Below are 20,629 nucleotides of genomic sequence, written 5' to 3' on the forward strand. Positions count from 1 at the left end.
TAACTGCACTATTTTTAGTATCTGTTAAATAGTAGAATAAAGATTATATAACTGATCGTTTTCCCTCTGCTAGTAATAGGAGTTTAAAATCAAAGAGGGTTTTGTTTGCCATGTATTTAAAAAAAATCAAGGCAGGACAAGTGCTTTTATACAATTGACTGCTGGATGTTTTCTATGCAGTTTTTTTTTAAAGTCATATTGAATGAAAAAGTAAATTATCTTTTTTTTTTTTTAATATTTTTCTTCACTTGGTTTTAAGCACATCCCGCTTTTTTGTCATTCCTGGACAGTCAGTAGAGTGAGACTTCACCAAAAAGATCCAGATAGAGGAGCACACTGCTAAATGCCCCTTGTCAGGGAGAGGAGGGGATGAGGATGGCAGGGAGTGTCACGGCAGGAGCTTCACGCAGGAGGGACAGAATTAAGGATATGATCCTTGGAAAGGTGAGGGCTGGAATTTCTGCTCATCATTCTTGCCTGGCAGTCACACGCCCTCCTTATCTCAGTAAAATACCTTCTTCTAGGTGTTCAAAATGGTTGGGGAAATAAATACCAAATAACATGGTGTTAGGAGTGTTGAGGTGCTTTGATTACTTCAGTGAAGGAAAGAGGCAGATGCTGAAAAGTCCAAGCAATTGCATTCATAACATGAAGGCATGCAGTGGGAGAGGGGTTTGGGCTACTGCTTAATCCTGGGGCCTGGGTTATCTTTTGCAGCAGTCAGCAGTTCAGGGGAACAGCCCAAGCATTGCAGACAGCTAGCTAGAAGTGAGCTGGTGCTGACTCTCACACTGTTAATCAGCACCTGGGTGGCATGGCTTGTCACAGCTCCAGGAGATCAGGGAAAAACAGAAGTCCCCAAGACAAGCCCTGGCTAGCTGGAGATTTGGCCTCATTTGTGGCTGATAGTCTAATTGCTCATGGAAAAACTACGTATCCTGAGCGTTCTTGCTCCATTTACTTAATTTCCAAGAATCTATCCTCAAAGGAAGTTTTAAAGGCAAAAGTCTGGTTCATTAATCTAGATTTTTCCAGCTTCCTAAAACCAGGAATGGAAGCAGTGACCATAGAGTTTTCAGACCCTACAAACTCCAATCTGATTTAATACATAAAGACATGGTTGTTCCTGCCTTAATCCTTCCAGATGGTAAATGAATCAGCTTGTGGTGTTTTCTTTTGATTGTAAAGACATCAGGTAACCAAAAAAGAGTTTGAAGATGCCATCTCAGCCGCATTTATAGTAGTGTGGTACCGTGACTAGTTTAGCCACACCAAATCTATGATTCTTCAAATACTGTCTAAAGTACTGAAGTATTTAAATGACATACATAAAATATGGTCTTGATTTTCAAAATATTTTAAACACAGATGTGAATGTGTCCTCACTTCCTGCCATATTTAGTCTTACAAATTTTATCAGCAGATGAAAGAAAGTTTAATAAGGTAAAAAGCTTGCCCCAGGTCAAGTGACGTGTTAATTCAAAAGTGGAATTAGGCTTCAGGAGGTTTCTGCCACTTAATCATAAACTCAGTTCATTGGTCCTGCCTCTTTACAGATTCTCTCATTCAGTCTTTAGTTTTTACAAGGGTTTAACTGCCCTCATAAATCATAAATGCAAAAGTTTTGAGAGGCTTATTTAATTCAACAGCCTCAAAATTGCATTTTAGCCTGAAAAGGTGCTTTTGAGAGTATACAAATGCAAAGCATCTGCTGTAAAAGGTGGTTGAACAAATGGGATGGTCTCAGCTTCCCAGTATCTATCCCATCCTCCCCAGTGTAGAGGAGCTGTTTCACCACATGCTGGTTTTTCCCCCTTTCTTCAGGCTAACCACTAGTCTTTCAATTCAGATGAGTTATTTCACTCTTTTAATTGTAAAATCACATGAGTGGGTAAACACTTACTTTAGTCTTTCCTAGGATCAGGTCCAGTCCCTTAGAGAGGGATTGCCAAGGTGGGTATGTCAGTGTACAGACTTTTGATACAAAGTCTATTGACAAAGCCACATTTTTATCCTGGGAGCTGTATATTGAGCAGGACTTGGGTCAACTGGCTCATGGGTCGGATGCAAAGGTTTACAGCAAATGGGGTGACATCTGACTGGCGACCTGCCAGTAGTGGGGTTCCACAGGGCTCCATCTGACACCTTGTGCTCTTTAACAGCTTCATAAATTACTTGGGCGCAGGACTGGAAGGGATCCTAAGTGAGCTTCCCTGTGATACTGAATTGGGAGGAGCAGCTGACTCCCTAGGAGGTAGAGAGGCCTTGCAGAGAGATCTCAACAAATTAGAGGGCTTGGCAATCACCAAGCACATGAAATTTAACAATGACAAGTGTCAGATCCTGCTCCTGGGATGAGGCAGCCCTGGATGTATGGACAGACTGGGGGACAAGAGGCTGGAGAACAGCTCAGTGGAAAGGCCCCGGGGGGTCCTGGTCAATGGCAAGTTGAACATGATCCAGCAGTGCCCTGGCAGCCAGCAGGGCCAACCCTGTCCTGGGGGGCATCAGGCACAGCATGGCCAGCCGGGCAAGGGAGGGGATTGTCCTGATCTGCTCTGCACTGGGGCAGCCTCACCTTGAGTGTTGGGGACAGTTTGGGTGCCAAAATATAAGAAGGATATAAAGCTATTAGAGAGCATCCACAGGAGATGGTGAAGGGCCTTGAGGGGAAGCCATACGAGGAATGGCTGAGGCCACTTGGCTTGCACAGCCTGGAGAAGGAGAGACTGAGGGGAGACCTTACCATGATCTACAGGGCCAGGCACTGCTCTCCTTTCTGGTGATCAGTGACAGAACATGAGGGAACAGCATGAAGCTGTGTCAGGGAAGGTTTAGATTGGATATTAGGAAAAGATTCTTCACCCAGAGGGTGGTTGGGCACTGGAACAGGCTCCCCAGGGCAGTGGTCATGGCACCAAGCCTGATAGAGTTAAAAAAAAATTTGGACAATCTTCTCGGGCACATGGTGTGCCTCTTGGGGATGGTTCTGTGCAGGACCAGGAGTTGGACTCAATGATCCTGTGGGTCCCTTCCAGCTCAGGATGTTCTGTGATTCTGTGAGTGCTCCCATTTCCACTTGAGGGCTGTGAAAGGAGTGCACTGAGCCCCTCAGAGGAGTGCAGGATGGAGGTCCAAAGTGGGAAGTAAATATCCATGATTTTTATTGCTATTTAAATTTTATCACAAGGCTGTCCCTAACCAGGAATTTATACTAATAGCCATTACTTTTGCAAGCTTTGGACAGAATCCTTTTATTTTGCAGCAACTCCAAGAAAATACATCACTGAAAGAAAATGTATTTTACTCCTTATTCAGTGTTGCATAGAAATGTTTCACTTCTTTCCTCTCTTGACCAGAAACCCGCCAAAAAAACAAGTTCAGGGAGCAGATGTCAGCTAATCCCAAAGTCTGTGCTAAGAACACGATGGCAACTCACGGAGAGTTCAACAGAATCTAAATGTCTTGCTGGTTTGGTACAAGATTATGCTTCGAGCAGATAAGCCCCTGCATTTTAACTTGGGAGCTCAAAAGGGATAAATAACATTTCTGGAGCCAGCCAGGCAACAAATGGAATTTCTTAGCACAATGTAATCTTGCTATGGGGGTTTTCTCGGGCATGTGTTTCCCATCGGGTGTTGTTACACTGCTGTGTATATAGGGCTTATCTCCAAGCAAAGGTGGTAATGCTCAGCCATTGATACCCACCGACTTATTGAAGTTGTAAGATGGATGAGGAAGGATTATTTGAGGCATTTGATTCATAGCTGATACTTTTAAAATAAGTTCGAGGATGTGACATCACTATTTGTCACAAGAGTTCTTGTTGTGGTAGGGTGTGTACATGGCAGGAGGGGAGAGGAGCTGTCATCATGTAGATAAGCCAGAGAACTCTAAATCATTAGCAATGAATAATTCACTGTGCAGAAGAAAATAACAGACTATGTCAGGCAATGGAATAGTGCTAGTTCACTTACATCTCTTTCTGTGTCTCTGATGAAAGGTTTTTAACCCTGATTATACCCTGTCTTAACTGTGAGATTTGCTTTCTGTAGGGATGTTCAGCTCCAGGCAAGATAGAAGGATGTTCCCAAATCCAGTAACTGGGTCAAATCTAATTATCATAGATAATTTGCACATTTCATTTATGGTAAAGGGAAATGTGTCTCAAGGTAGGTGAATCCAGTTCGGTTTGTCAAAGGCAGACTAAAATAGCTTCTAAACAGAAAGAGAAAGGTCTTTATGCTAGACCCAATTACTGAAATGAGAAGACAACATTAAAACCTTGATTCCAAACCAATTTCAGCAATAAAATTAATCAAAGCTGAGACAGACAGTAAATCCCCCTGAATTTCCAGGGTCCAAAACCTGGTATTCCCCTCTCGTCTGAAATGCTGAAAAGTCTACATGCATCACAGCTGAAGATAAAATGGAAATTCCCTAATTTTTTGTGCAGGACAATAATACAGGATTTTCCTTACAAATTTAACCATCTATCCCACTTAGATGTAGCCTTCAGTTAGGACAATATTAAAACACTGACAAGGAGTAATTTTTGCACATAATCTGGTATATTACAAGTAATCAAAGCATTTCAATATGTTTGAAATAAAAGTAAAAATAGTAGTACTGAAATTGAGCTTCCTGTATTGTCAAGGGAAAAAATAAATTAGCTATCATCTCTAAACAGATTTGATAAACTAATACAACCCTAGACCTTTAATTGGTTTTGTTAAATCAGCGTTCCTGCTTAGAAGACAGTTGTGCTGTATTTTAAAAGTCCTTTACACTACACAAAGCTGGAGATGAGATGACAGTTCATCAATCACTCTTTTACACTCTCTCTGCATTGTCTTAAATGCAGCCCAGCCAGATGTGAAAATACTATAGAAACTTTCAACGAAGAAAACAGACTAAAACAGTGGGTTTGTTACAGTAGGAAGTTTATTTCTGTACAGAATTGGTTTCTTTAAGTGACTTTCCTAGAGTACGTGTTTGTTTCCTCTCTATCTCCTTTTTCTCTCTGTTGGGCTAAATAACAAATTTAAAATCCTTCATAAAAATCAACACAGCTGTAATGACTGGGAATTTTATATCATTTTTAGCACTCAATATGATCAAGCAGCTTTACAGAAAATATCCTGTGAACTTGAATAAGCAAAATGCAACACATATTCATAAATATTCCTAAATTTACTATGCTGTATATTCTGTATTTCTGAAAAATGACATGGATCTGGAATATTAGATGCAGAATTTGTTTATGCACAAAGTGTCTATGTGTACGTATTTGGGCCCAGGTGCTTGGTGAGAGCTGGCTCAGTCAGTATGCCTCTATGTTTTCTCCTGCGTAATTTTTTCAATGTAAGGTATTTGTCCCCAAACATACAGCTGTAATGGAACTGTGTGTTCAAAAGGCAAGTGCTGTAATTCATAACAGAGGCTTTTTGAAGAGAAAGGAAAAAGAGGGAAAAAAAGCGAAAGGAAAACAAGGCAAGGCAAAGCAAGACAGTGGAGATAAACATTACATCTTGTTCCATAAGTGATGTATGGAGCTGCTGAAAAATCAAGGAAATTGAGGGAGAGGATTTTGGTTTTGGTTTGTTCATGTTACAAAGAAGGCTAACTCTGGAAGCATATTTCTGTACTTTTACCTAAAATTCCAAGGATGTTCAGATGTTCTACTTGAGCTTCAGTCCAATTTTAACACCTCAAGATAATTTGTGCCTCCTGACTTCTTTCTTTCTTCAGAAACAAGTGGAAAGGCAGCTGGGCATGCTGTCATGCCAGGAGTCTCAGAAGGTATCAGCTCTTTCATTAATTACTTCTCTGCTCTCCCTCTGCTTTATGTTAAAAACAGCCTAGTTGAGTATGTAGAAGTTGCATCAGCTTCAGTGCAAACATACTTATGGGACCCTTTAAACTGTCAGGTTACATCACGTAAACTGAAGGGATCATATTCAAACGATTGTAAGACTATTTTCTTGCCCGAAAGAGCACACCATGATGCCATTTAGCTGGAACCTGAAGCTATGGGTATCCTGCTGTGGTATCATGTGCAGCAAGCGCATGTGATTGTTCTCCTGAGGCATTTGTTACATGCATCTTGTTAACCCTAGTTCAGTCAAAATAACTGCCTTCACTGCTGCTTGACCTATTTTAGCATAATTTAGCCCCGAATGGGGCGCATTTCAGTTGCAGTAAGTTATTCTGCTGGCATTAATACCATGGGAACTTAAAATGGAATCTTAAGGGTTTGAAAATATCAATCTTATTAACTCAACAGTTTGGTTTCAGTAATTTATGCATCTTTCAGAACTGACCTAATACTTAAATGTACATGAAAGAGCAAGCAGTAATCAATCCCAGACTTCTCCTTGTAACAACCCAGGCTTTTCCCAGGCTTCAGAAAATGGAGCATATTTAAGAGTTTTCTAAGCTTTGTTAATAGCTGCATCAATAGGACTTGTAAAAGTGCTAAAAGTGCAAGGATGATTTACTGCCATTTCTGCAACAGCAGGAATAGAGTTAGATTTATTTAAGAGCTGAGTGCTAATGACAAGATCCAAATTACTTACTGTCTGTGTTGGGGCTGAGGCACCATTCAGGCATCTGTTCAGAAAGCCCCCAAATGCCAGCAGACACTGTTGGCTGGCCTAGGACCTCTCTAGGCACCTGCTGCTGGGACCTTGCTCTTTTTCTTGGGCAGGACACCCCCTGGTACCCAAGTAGCTTGCTCGAGCTGGTACCCAAGCCCACAGCACTAATTTCAGCCTGAAGAGCTGTAGTGGTGAGGGATACACCTGCATAACATCCAGAGAATGTCCCAGGTAACAAATCTTCTCCAGGAAAAAGGTTTGAATCCACCAACTCCAGGACATGGGCTTACCACCAGGCTAAAGGGGAAACAGAGTAAATACAGGAGCATAGTGCTATGCTGGGTGACTCTTGTGTAAGAGCTGCTATATTGAAGAGGGGCAGAAAGAAGGTCCCAGACCCACTCCCAGGAATGTTTCTGATTTTTCCTGGTAACTGTTTCATGACAAAAGCATGAAGGGTGCAAAGAGCAAGAACCTCCCAGCTGAGAGCCATAACCAATCACACCTGCCCAGGTGCTAGAAGATGCACAATGATGAAGAGCACCTGTGCCTGCAAAGCCCGGTTCCTGGTTACCTGTTCAGCTCACCCCACTTTCCTCACACTGGAAAAGGCATAAAGTTCCAGGTTTTTCACGAGCATAAACTCATCATGGTCCTGCTCAGAGGCACATGGCAGCACCAGGACTTGTCAGCGCTTTTCAGGTGAGAGCGGACTGCATAGTCCAGGTTCTGCAAGGTGAAGGGGGTGGGTTCTCTGTCAACAATCAGGCTCCTGAGCTATAGAGGAAGGGTCTCTAGATAATCATTAGTGTCTCAGCAACTCTGTCTTCAAAAAAGAAAATTTCTGGAGAGCTTTTCTGCCTCAGTTACCCTTCCCACTGCCGGAGCTGAGTGCCTCACTACCAAACTGGTAACAGCCCCTCCTGGGGCCACACAACTATTGCTGAAGCATCACAAGATCTCAACCCGACAGTTAAAGTACAGATCTGCATCATACACTAAAATCTGGTCAAGAAATGTGCTTTTTAACTAATAAAACTGCTGTGTGCTTAAGGTTATATAGATGCTTATAGATGCAGAAATGGGGTCAAAGAATACAGCTCTCAGTCCTTGCTTCAGGAATTGTTGTACAGTAAATTATTGTGACCTAAATATTGTGGCCTCTGCTGACACTTCATGTGATAAGGCAAAATCCATTTTAGAAATTTTAAGGATGACATATTCAGTGGTTGGGAGAGACAGGAGACAGAGTTAGCCAATACTGGGACTACTCCTTCCTTCCCTTGGGCTTAAATTAGCATGACATAATTTAAGGTTCAGGCTTACAGCCTTTTAGCAAGGGGTGTAAATTATGGATTTTCACCTGCAGTCTCCTGTGTGAGCTGTTTGACTGACAGAAATGCCTACAACACATATTTTCAGGTGCAGCAAAGGACTCACATTTCCAAATACACGTCCTCACAAGTGAAGGTCCATCCCAGCCCAGGTTCAGAGGAGGGAGAAGGAGCCAGAGCAGTGCCCAGCAAACCACACAGCAGAAGGGCTCTGCAGGAACTTTACATGAAGTTGAACTTCACTTGTCAGCCTGCTCTGAGTGACTCACTGAAGGTGCTGAACAGACTAAGGAGTGGGAGGAGGAAACAGGGCTGAGGGAGAGGAAGAAAGGGAGACAGGCAGTCAAACGAAACTAGGAACATTGATATATGAGCAAAGAAAAAAAGAAGAGAGGCTGTTTTTTAGAAAGTTGCACTACTCCTTGCACTAGTCCTTTTCCAACTCTAATGTGAATGGCATAGAATCCAACATCTCCAAGATCTGAGGGGGAAAAAAAAGAAGTATGAATAGCTAAAGTGAGATGATATCACTTTTAACCTGATACTTATGATGAAACTCCAGGGGTTTGATTTATTCAGCTGCCACTTACGGTTCATCCCAAGTGTAACAAAGGACATGTTGGAACTGCAACCTTTATTTAGGGTTTGTTAGCATGATTCAATTTTTACTCGCCTTCTGGGAGTTATTTGTCATCTTTAGGCACTTAACATTGCTAAGAGGAAAAGGGAATTTTTCCTTTTTCTTTTTCCTTTTTCTTTTTCCCTTTTCCTTTTTTCCTTTTTTCCTCTTTTTCTTTTTTGCTAGCTCCTAGTGCAGGGTGGTTATTAAGAAAATGGGAATTTAAGCTTGCTGGGGAGTGTGTGCTGGGATGTCCCTTGACCTGTGATGGGAGATACCACAGAGCTGGTTTTTGTTAGATGATCAGAGCTATAGGGCAGAAGTAGGCATCTCTCCTTTGAAGATCCTGCAAAAGAGCAAGTAGTGCTTAACTCCAAACCAGAGTTTTTACTGTTATTGGAGACAGGGTATTTTGCTTGGGGAACTGTGATTAGCACAGGGACACACGGTGTCTCTAAAGAGCAAATATCGTGTTTATTACTTTTCCTGGAGACGTCCCAGTATCCTAAACTGGCTGTGTTCCCCTCATCCTTCCCCCACCCCATCATACTTTCAGTCTTGCCTGGATCTCCTAAGAGCTGTTTCTCATCAGGGCCTCAGAGTTTGCCAAAGTCTGCCCTGGTGGTATGATGTACACAAAGAAAGATTTCTTTGAGATAATTGTCTCAGCTCGAGGAGCAATTAGAGATTTATATCCTGATGTCCATAAATAAAAGGCCACAAGGTCTGTGGTCTGCATACTGTACCCCTGTCCACCCAGTGCCCCCAGGTGAACCTGGGGAGGTTGCTGTCTCCAGTGAGACTCCCGCGAGGCAGTCAGTAAGTATCGTGAAGTGGCTTTTCCATCCAGAGAAAGGCTGACATGAAGGTTCATCAAAGAAAACAATGAATGCCTCCTGCTCTGACCTACATATTTCATTCTGAGAGACTCAACTACATCTGCTAGAACACTTGGAACAACTGTTATCTTTTAGAAATGAAAAGTCATTTCTCTGGGGAGTAGCATGGGGTGGGGCGAGGGGGACCCTGTAGTGGCTTGCTAGGGTGCAGAACATTTAAACTCTGCTGTATTGATTGTAGTTTATGATTGAATGTAATCATTACTGTGTCTATATTTTTCTGTTCCAATGAAACCATCAGGCAGTGAGTCATGCTGTGCATGTAACCCAGAGGAAAGTGCAAAGAGGCTGCTGAGGAGTAGCAGTACAAAAATACCATTGGCATCTTTTCCCTAGGAGAGCAGGGCTCTGGACAATTTCCACAGTCTATTGCTGTTTTTCTTTTACATGCATTCGCTGCTAAAATGTGTAATAGAATTGAGGACACGGTTGTGAGTAAAGAGTCTTCTCGCACATGCTGTTCCATAATTAAAGAACAGCTATAATAGAAATCTTGCTGCTTTTTTTTTTTTTGCATTAACGAGCTCAAATTCTTATAGGCATTAAAAGGGCATATGCTTTTCTTCTAATTTAGAGATTTAAAAATCTCACGGCAGATCAAGAGGAAGGCTGCAGTTTGAACTCTTTAGTGAAAGAAGATGCACTGCCATTAGCAACAAAACAATTTTAATTAGCCCAGTCCTGGATTTGTGGTAACACATGCCACAAAGATAGTAATTTGGAAGAATGGGGAATACTACCCTCTTGGTTTAGTACAGAAGGTTCAACTCCATAAGAAATGAGCACCCTTCAAAATATTTTAATTGCAGTATTTAATTACCTGGGTTTTATATAATATTTTTGTTGTTAGGTTTGGTTTGGTTTTTATCCTCACAAGATTCTAAAATCCAATTTGGGAATTCTCTCCTCCTCCTTGGAATTCAGCTCCTTTCAGTCCCATCTGTGGATGGAGCATATTTTTATTAAGCTAAGAGAAGAAAGTCATCCTTATTAGCAATGCCTCATTGCATTAGAAATCAGGGTCTGTGGCTATCAACCTGTGGAGACACAGTGGGAAGACATGATTGCAGTTTGATTCAGCTGTGCCAGGCACTGAGTAAAGATTATGCACTCAGACAGGCACCCTGTCTCAGAGCACAAGCGAAGAACGGTGTCCTAACTGCATGGAGCAGGTCATGCCAGTGTGTGAGCAATGGCAGCAGACCCTTTCTTTAGTGGTTTGAAATGTCAGCTCTGTTGAGTTAAAAAACACAGGATTTTTAAGGGAGTTTCCCACAAACCACATCTCTAAGACATGCTACATGCCAAAACCACCCCAGCAGCTGTGTGCTGCAGCACAGTGGCTTGCCTTCTGCCCCAGCAGAGCCTGGAAGGATTTTAAAGAGAAATGCTAATTGCAACACAGGGTAACTGCATGCTGGAGCTGGCTAACATGTAAGGCCCAATTTCTCATCCCCCTGCTTGCCAACTTATATCTGATGTGGTTAATAGAAGGCAGCTGCAGAGCTACTGTAATGGTGCCCCGCAGTGCTGTTTCCGGGGCTCCCCCCCACAACTTCCCACTTGAGGGGATCTGTTAGAACCATAGAATCACAGAACAGTGTGGGTTGGAAGGAAACTTATATTTAGTGACAAGCCCCCTGCCATGGGCAGGGACACCTTCCACTAGACCAGATTGCTCAAAGCCCTGTCCGAACAGGCCTTGAACACTGCCCACAGCTTCTCTGGGAAACTTGTTCCTGTGTCTCACCACCCTCACAGTAAAACATGTCTTCCTACTATGCAGCCTAAACTTTCCCTCTTTCAGTTTAAAACCATGCTCCCTTGTCCTATCACTACATGCACTTGTACAAAGTCCTTCTCCAGCTCTCTTACAGGCCCCTTTAGGTGCTGGAAAGTATATAAGGTCTCCCTGCACCCTTCTCTTCTCCAAGTTAAACAGCTCCCACTGTCTCAGCCTTTTCTTCATGGGAGAGGTCACCCAGCCCTCTGATGATCATTGTGGCCCTCCTCTGGACTCACTTCAAGAGATCCACATCCTTCTTATGCTGGGGACCCCATAGCTAGGAAGCAGAGGATGAAATTTGTCCATGTGTTCATGGCCACAGTGCCAAACCCTACCCCTTCCCACCCGCACTGCCCCGCTAAATGACACTCTTGGCGGCAGAAGAGGAGGCACCACTGCCAAGAACCTGCCTGCTGAGGTGTCTGGTGCACAGGGTCCCATGAGCCAGCATGGCTGTTGTGCACCTCTGTGGGGTGGCACTGGCCACTGCCACGCCTTGTGGGTGTCCAGCCCACCCCACTGCCCCGCCTGACAGCTGGCACAGTGCTGCAAGGGGGCTGCACCACAGGGCTGCAGGGAATGCAGGACAGGCAGGAGTCACGCCAAGGCATCCCACGCTTTGACTCTGTAGCCAAGTCGGGGTTTAATTTCTTCTTTCCCAAAGAAAAGAGAAAAGAATCTCTAGTCCTAGGGGCATCTTCAGGAGGAGCAGGCGCTTAGGAGCCCTTGCAGGTTGGCACAGTCTCTTTAAATATTTAATTTCTCTTGAGATGTGATATGTTTTTCTGTCTCCAGGGAGACTATTAATTTGTGCCTTTTTTTTTCCTGAGGGACACTTTACTCTTCTGGCTTTTGAGTCCATTTTTGGTATCCTGCCACATATTGGTGTGTACTCTGAGGGGATCTTGTCAATTGGAGACAAAACGGACTCTGCAAGCCTAGCAGAGGTAGCACTGCTGGTGTTTTGCATTATTTGCTTTGATGGGAGTCTTCTCCATGTTATTGAGAAGGATACACTCAGACAATCTCAGCAGAGTGTGGGTTTCCACCCTTTTTATTCCAGCAGGACAGTGAAAGGTGACATTTTGGCACAATGTGTGGTTTAATCAGATTACATTAACTGGAAACAGTGGTGAACATGAAGAATTTTTAAAATAATCACTAGATCAGAAAGAGGTCCTTCAAAAGAAGGGTCTCTTTCTTAATGTCTGTGAAAAAAACATAGCCAGTCACTGATAGCTGAGCAAAAGACTTTGACCCAGTGGTTTTGAAGAAAAAGGGGCTGGCTTTTTGATGGCAACATCTTGCTAGGCTGTTGAATCTTACGTTGCATGGAAACAGCATGAAACAGAAACACAAGGACAGAATCAGAGAAGTTGCTAAAAAATGAATGGAGAAATGTTTCTTGTTTCTTTATGCTGGGGCAAAAGTACATTTCACATCTCTCACATGTGCCACTGACCCCAGGGGTGACCCAGGCAACTTCCTACTGCCATCAGCTTTCTCCCTGTCCAGGCTGGCAGTTAGAAACCTTGTTCTTCTGCCAGTACACAGAGCATATTTGAGCTACTTGTCATTGTGATGGCAGAAACCCCAGAACGTCAGCATAAAAGTATTTTTTTTTCTCTGTAGAACTGCATTTTAAAATGATTTTTGAAACTTACTGGGAAAATACTTCCACCTTGAAGAAACAAATGAATGATGGTGGTAGTCTGCATATTTACACAGACAGCTGTTATCTATTTTATTAGTCAGTGCTTGGATCTTGGAATCAAAATCTGAAATTCATCAACATTGGCAACACCCTACAGCATTTTCACAAGAAAGAAATACTTCTGACCAAAAGCATTTTGAAGCAACTTGGATATTGGCATTAAATTTCTGTTCAAAATTATTTATTTGGGAGGAGATTTCACAAAACTCCTTCCTTTGTTAAATAGCAATGTGACATATCAAAACACAGGCATTTGGATCTAATTAACAATAGCAAGATTTTTCTTCATGAAGAAAACAGAGAACTACTTTGGCCCACACTGTGCTTCCTGCAGATGGGTTAGATGTTAGGAAATAATTTCTAGCATCTTCGTGTCTTTGCATTTTTATTTTGTGTACCATTTTCTGGCAAAGGCAGCATGGTGGGGTACTCTTTAAGCCTTTTCAAAACACAGGCAAATGCTCCTTTTTTCTCTGAAGTTACATACTAAATTATAATGAGGAGTTCTTTCATTTTCCACTCATCTGTCTCAGAAAAATAAACATTAAAAAATCAGAAGTAACTCATAATCTCCAGACAACGTTATACTTAATGTGAAGGAAAATATTTTCCTTCTATATTACTGCCACACAGCCCCCCCAAAGAGCACTTTGTGAGTAACTCTGATATTACACCAAAGCCTAACCCTCACGAAATATGAGATGATCAGGAAAATATTCTGCAAAGTATAGCCGTGTGCCCCAAAACCATAATTTTTCTATTAGAATAGCAAAATACATCCCAAACTGGCATTTTCCTGCTATGCGTCATTGACATGTGTCTGGATTCATGTGCATAAATGTATGTAAGCTTTTGGTCCCTTTTTAATGCTGAATTTCCTGATGGGTAGATGGACAATAACTTCTCCTATCCCCATGTGCTTTGATACATGTACTACAAAGATATTTCAGTAAATTAGAGGAGGCTAATTTTCAAACACTTCACACAAACTGAGTTTTTGCAAGTCTACTCAGCATCTTCAGCTGTGAGATGAGTGGTTGAAAACTGAACTAGCTGCATGGACAAACCACCAATGAGGCTTGGAGCATGTCCTTCTAAAAGTGCCTTTCTGGGTCAAAACAAGGCAGCTGGGTCTGGCACTGCTGTGCACCAGCACATCAGGAATCTTGTCAGGGATCTGCTGAGCTCCCCCTTCCCACTCTCAGAAGTTCTCTGTCAAGAGAGGAGTCAGTGGCCCCTGTTGCATCTCTTCTCTGTGATTGCAGCCCAATGCCAAATATTGCTTCCCTACAGCTTGCCACTACCTTCTTATCTGCTCCTGGGGCATCAGCTCTCTGAGCAGATGCCTTCTTGTTCCTATATCAGTGACACGACATTTTCTGCAGGATTAATTTTTTTCATTTAAATGTTCGTCAATGTTCCTCTAAAATGCATATTCATTTTTCTTACCTTTTGAAAGGAAGGCTTGCCCCCTCTTTTTTATTGCTTAGGAAGATTAAATTAGCTTCTCAGCTGATAGTAGACAAGACACTTCATATTCCAGAGGCAATCTGACTACAAGACCTGAACTGAGCAAGAGTAATTCAATTGACTCTACTCAAGCTGCACTAATTTACACTAACTATAAATTAATCTTTTCTGGTGAAATATATCTAGGAGTGACCTTGCAGTATCCAACTGAATTAATTCTGGGCATCTGACCCTTAAAATAATGTAGAAGTCTTTTTTAGGAAATTAGCCAAAACTTTGCATTTTTACCTTTAAAGGGTAAGTCAAAAGGCAACACTGGAAGAAAGATGAGGGCAGAATTAAGCCAATGTCTTACATAATTCACATACTAACTACATTTATCTATGATACAGATGATGAAAACACAGTATTTTTCACAGTGTTTTTCTTTCTTCTCCTTGCCTGCTCCTGTCTTTCCACAGTATTTTTTATTCTTTTGTTTCTCCACAAAAGCCTACTCTGTACACGTTATTAATATGAAATACCACAGAAGATGAAAGATCCAGATGGCTGCATGAAGACTGTGAATCTGTAAGAGAGATCTTTGCAACTTCTTCTTAAGCCACCCATGTTTCCTCATTTGTGCAGGGTCTCAGCTGTTGACAGGACAGCCAGCATTACTGCAGAGAGACATCACACTGGAGAACCAGGGTGCTGTTCTACCCAGGAGAGGGAAGGCAAAAATGAGCAGAGGCAGTTTTCTACAAGGGGCACTCGATTTCACCCAATGAATTGGGGCTCAGGCCAACCAAACCAGGCCATGCCACACTGCCTGCAGTTTCTTTGCCACCACCATACAAATCCATATTCATCAGATCATTCAAACTGAATGTTGTTGTTCTGTTTGGGACTGCAATGGCAAAGGTCCCAGTCAGCATGAAGCTTCCTGGTCTTCCTATGCCAACATGATTCTGTGTTTCTGTTCTATGATTCTTTGACTTACTGTCCCTTCTCTGATGAAAAGTTAAGCCAACATTCCCCATCTGCCCCATTTACCTGGCAAATGCAATCAGAGCTCTTTAATAAAAGTAAATAACTGAATATATTTGCCTTAAGCTACCCTTAGCACCTTTTTAATCAGGGAAATAAAGCACTTACAGCAATTAAAGCAAAAGTCAGTGTATAAAAATCAGCTTTCAAATGAGTTTCTCTTCGCTGTCAATTATTTTAAAACCATTTTTGACTGCTTAAATTAATTCCAATTTGAATTCAAGACGTACATTGCCACAGAATGAAATTCAGGACATCATTTTTTTCTCACCACTACTGAGCTTTACAGTCATATCTTTTCTCTTTTTTTTTTCTGCTTCTCTTGAGTCATCGCTAATGAAAGTTCTAAATATAGGTATGACTAACAATGCAAACTTTAGAAACTGTATGTAAACTACCACAAGAAAAACAGATCAGAGAGTTCTGCTCACCAGAAATTCAAACAACTGTTGCCAACCACTACATTCAAGTAATGATTACTGCATTTTTCTCATTAGAAAGGCAGCTGTCATATAGCTTACGGTTTGGACAGAAAGAAATAAGTTAGCATATTGCTTAAGAGCTGTCTGCTAAATCCTTGCTCTATTTTGCCAAAAATACACTAGAACATAAAATCCTTCATTCTGCAGAATAATAAATGTCATGTTTCCATTTCCCAGTGTCTTGTCAGATTGTTTAAGATAATCAGGATCAAATAAGACAAACACAGTGAGCTCTGGACCTCAGACTTCAGAGCAGTGGTTTTGACACTGCCAAAGACAAGTGACAAACTCAGCAAAGACTAAATGCTTGGTACTGTTGCTTAACTCATTACAAGGATACAGTTTTTATCTTTTAGTCATAGCACAAGAAGCTACCAATACAACCTGAGATCTCAACTGTCAGACAGTAATACTCAAAGACTGTGGCAGACATATGGTCAGGACCAAAAGTAATTATCTTGCAAACCCAAGTAGAGGCATCTGAATCAGGTGGGCAACCAAGCATCCCTTAAGATGTTTTGTGCTGGAGGACCCAGATAAAGCCCCAGTTGATCAACCACCAGTTGATATTTAATACTGCCACCACTACTACTACTACTAGTAATAAAAATGATGATGCTGATTGGATAATGCAAAAGGAAGTTCACCACTGAGTTCCTTCTCCCCAGTCATTGTTTGCCTCTAATTCCCCCATGGTCAGTTCCATTTTTCCCAGTATCTGACAGTCCAGGCTATCTGAGTATTTGTTTGCAACAGCTGGTACATTTAACATGAGTTATCTATGGTGAAAGCCATTCCAACACAATTGCAATATGTAGTTGGACAAAAAGAATCAGGGCTGATTATTTCTAGCATGTGGGGTAATTAAGTATTCTGTGTTATTAGATGCAATTTATTACCACCAAATTGTTTGAAGAAGTAAAAATTAACGTGAGGATAGCTTGACCAACATCTAACCTGTGTTGACACCAGATTTAGTGAATTCAGTGATGCTGAATTTAAGAATTCTACCATCTCAGGTGGACTTTGACTGGAGTCTTCTGTCCTATCTTATTGTTACCATATTCAGCACTGAATTATCAGAACCCATAAGGCTAGCTTTGAAGAAATCTGTCAGTTTGAGACGAGATGCTCACTGGGAATTTCAAAAGAGCTTATGTGTTTTTTTACCTTGGCGTTTATAAAACTGCCACGTTGATGAGAACGAGTCCCCAAGTTTTGCTATACCATATGGTCCATGTGCTGTTGGAGGCCATCTACTGTGTTTCCTTGTTAGTCATTCAACTACATATTGCGTCCATCTGCAACTCTCATATGTAGTTTCACTGTAATTGCCCTTTTCATAGTGCATTTCATTCTGCTTCGTGCTGGCTTGTGATAATGTTCTTTCCAAGACATGCTTCACCAAACACTTTTTGAAAGGTGCCGCAGTGCCGTGCTGAACGGCATGGTCGATGCAGGCGCAGAGCGCACCTCTATCAGAAAGGAGGAAGGGTATGGGTGCTCATCTTAGGGATGAAGAAAGGCATTACTTTCCTTGCTCCCCTCCCCCTCGATCCTCAGCAAAGCATTTCAGCTGATTCAGAGATGCAAAGGGTCTCCTCAGCCAGCTGGGCTTGCATTCCTCTTTCATTCCCGCCACTTTGCCACACTTCAGAAGGTCTTGTCCCAGCTCAGTGTCTCCTGAGGAGTCTTTAAGAAAACCTTCCTCAGCGACTACCTCAGGGTATGTTTAAGACCCCTACCTAGATGCAGCTGTAAGAGTGGTATTTGTGAGAGGCTGGAACCGTGAACAGATCCTGTAGCCAGATAACTCCGTGCTGTGATCACACCACAGGCTCCAACCTGGGCAGGAGCAGCCAGTGTGAAGGTCGTACACTGCACTCTGGTGTCAGCAGAGTGAGCAGGAGGCACCTTTCCCTCTGCCAGTGCTCGACAAATCCTCCAGCACAGTACTGGCTTTCAGGATAATTCGAGGCTGACACAATTTGTACTCCCTTAAAGACCTCATTACACATATTGCTCATTTAACCTTTAAAAATGATGGAAGAAAGTGTGCCAATGGATTCTGGCTGATAAATATCTAAATTAAGAAAATTTAATTAAAAACTGTTGTAAATGTCATCTAATCTGTGGATGCTGCAAAAATTATGGTTGTAGCTTTGAACCAGTTTCAAAATGTATAAGGATTTCCTTACACAATTTTCTACAGAATATTTTTTCCTTATTGATTTCAGGAGAACAGTCAAAATTACTTAGATTTTGTTCCTCAGTAAAAATATTGAACTCAAAACTTGGAGAACTTTCTTGCATCTTGTTATTGCCAGGTGATGCTGGCTGGAACAGTGGTTTCTTTCTAAAGCCATTAAGTGTTATTTTGCCAGATAAAAGATGGGGGAGGAAGGAAAGATATGTGCTAAGTTTCATCTAGGGAATCCTACTCCTCAGTACACAGGAAATAAAAAGATCAATGCATTTTTTTCCAGCTTCTATTCTGGCCACATTGTGCTGTTTGGGTGAAAACACCCTCAGCCCCTATGTTACTTTAGCACACACCAGTGACAGCTACTCAGTGGGGAGCACAGTTTGATGAATTTAACAAAATCTTGCTGGCTGACCTTTCCATGCTGGAGACATGATTTCATTTCTGTTGTCTGAAAATGAGCACCAACAAGACAAGTTATTTCCATGTCTCAGCTGGAATATCATAGTCCTAATGTGTTCCCAAGTATTTCTTTATCTGTGTAATGCTATGACTTTCAGGTCTATCTAAGAACAATAACATTTTTTTCTTTTCTACTTTCTTCATGTACTAGCAAAAAGTCAGCTTTATTTTGCTCTTTTTCTTTCCAGTCACTCTGTATGATGCAAATATAAAAAAAAAAAAACAAAACCCTGCTTCTTGGAACAGCGAGGTAGGAAAGCTCCCAGAGATGTATCTGCAGAGATGTATTTGCAAACCAATGCTGAGGCACATGCAGAAACTAGTTCAAGACCTAGTTCACAAGTAGTATCCACAATATGTAGGATCCCAGACAGACAAACTGAGTGGAGTACTGATGATCCAAATTCAGTATTTTATTCCAGTCACCTTCTGACATTGCTGCCAAATTGGTTCTTCTGGTTTAATCATTCCCTGATGTCATTTATGCTCAAGTTAAAAAGCCTGATCCTACTGTAAAGGGCATGGGTTTTCTTTTTGGTTTCTTCTTCATAAAGGCAAAGGGGATCATTCAACAGATCACTCATGAAGAGGGTGACCTGGCAAAGCCACACTAGCAGAGCTGAGTTGGTGAGCCCCAGGGGTGACCAGCAGCCAGGGAAGGAGTAGCAGCTACAGCAGGGCAGAACAGCAATGTGAACAGCATATCAGACTGGGCTTTTAAACTCACTGTCCTCTGTGGAGGTATCAGAACCAACCACCTGTTTCCCTATGGTCTAAATTGATGTAAGACAGGCATGTCTGGGAAGAAGCAGTAAGTGTCCAGGAGCCCTTGGTGCTTTTGCTAATATTCCCCTGCAATTGCACTCTTCAGTGCAGTGGCTTAGGAATCCCAAAGAAATGCAAAAAAAGTGTTAAAAATGTTCAGAAAATTCAAAATATTGAAATCACCATACGCCAGGTCACAGGTCAACCTCTACCACAGTTTGAAACATACTTTCATCTCATTTAATAATTCATCTTTTGAAGAGTTTTGAAACCTTTCTCTGATGCCAGAGAGCAGATTTGGCTCTAAGGAACGTTTATGTTTTTATTGCTTATTGTTCAGATAGTACAAGGCAATGTACCAATTCTTCTCCCAGTGAAGTCAGTGACACATATGAAATTGAAGTGATGGAACAAATTCTACATAAGTTGAAATAATACGGATAATACTTGTGAGGATGTATAAAAACTTGTGGTTTGGGTTAATCCTGTTTTGGGACAAGGAAAGGGAGAAAGGACAATGTTCCCCTTTTTGAAGTCCAGATCTCAGGTTTTTATGAGTATGCTTATTTCAAAGAGAATTCCTTTCTGCTTTTTCTTTCCTGGTATCTCCTATGCAGGGATGAGCAATCTCTTTTTCTAGTTTTAGCTGAGGATTACTATAGAATATACAATATGGAAAAAAAAAGTATAAGGTAGATTGATTTCTATTTGCAACATATTTCTCAGCTTTGCCTACGGCTTACTCTTGAGACCTTATTTCTTTATTGCATACCCTACTACCTTTCACATTCCCCAGCTAAAAATAGCCTTTGCCTAGAAAAAAAATCCTGCTAGCAGTTCCCGATCTAGATGGTATAGACATCCCAGCTGACTTAAGGATCTCCTCAGACAATGTTTTTCTCCATTCCTCTTGCTAACACTGTCTTTCTTACCATTTCCCACACTTTGAGCTTCTCTTGGGACTCTTGTGACCTTGCATGTGGCCTGTCCACAGCTGTGCCTTTGCTCAGACCCTTTGCCTCAGGAAGACATTTCCAGGCAGGTGCTCCTTCCAGAGCTGGGACCTGGTTCCTGGTGGTCTTCAAGGCTCAGCCAACAACAGACCTCAGTGCCAAGACCAAGTTGATCTTGCTCAGATCTTGGTGAAGGGCAGCAGGATCCCACCACTGCCCAACCTTCTCTGCCAGCTCAGCCCTCCTCTGGCTGGGGGTGCACGGGGGAAGAGGGGAGGAAAGGCTGGGACATCAGCCAGGGAGCAAGATCTGCC

The sequence above is a fragment of the Lichenostomus cassidix genome, chromosome 1 (assembly GCF_008360975.1).
Source record: "Lichenostomus cassidix isolate B80296 chromosome 1, HeHo_3.0, whole genome shotgun sequence".
Taxonomy (NCBI): domain Eukaryota; kingdom Metazoa; phylum Chordata; class Aves; order Passeriformes; family Meliphagidae; genus Lichenostomus; species Lichenostomus cassidix.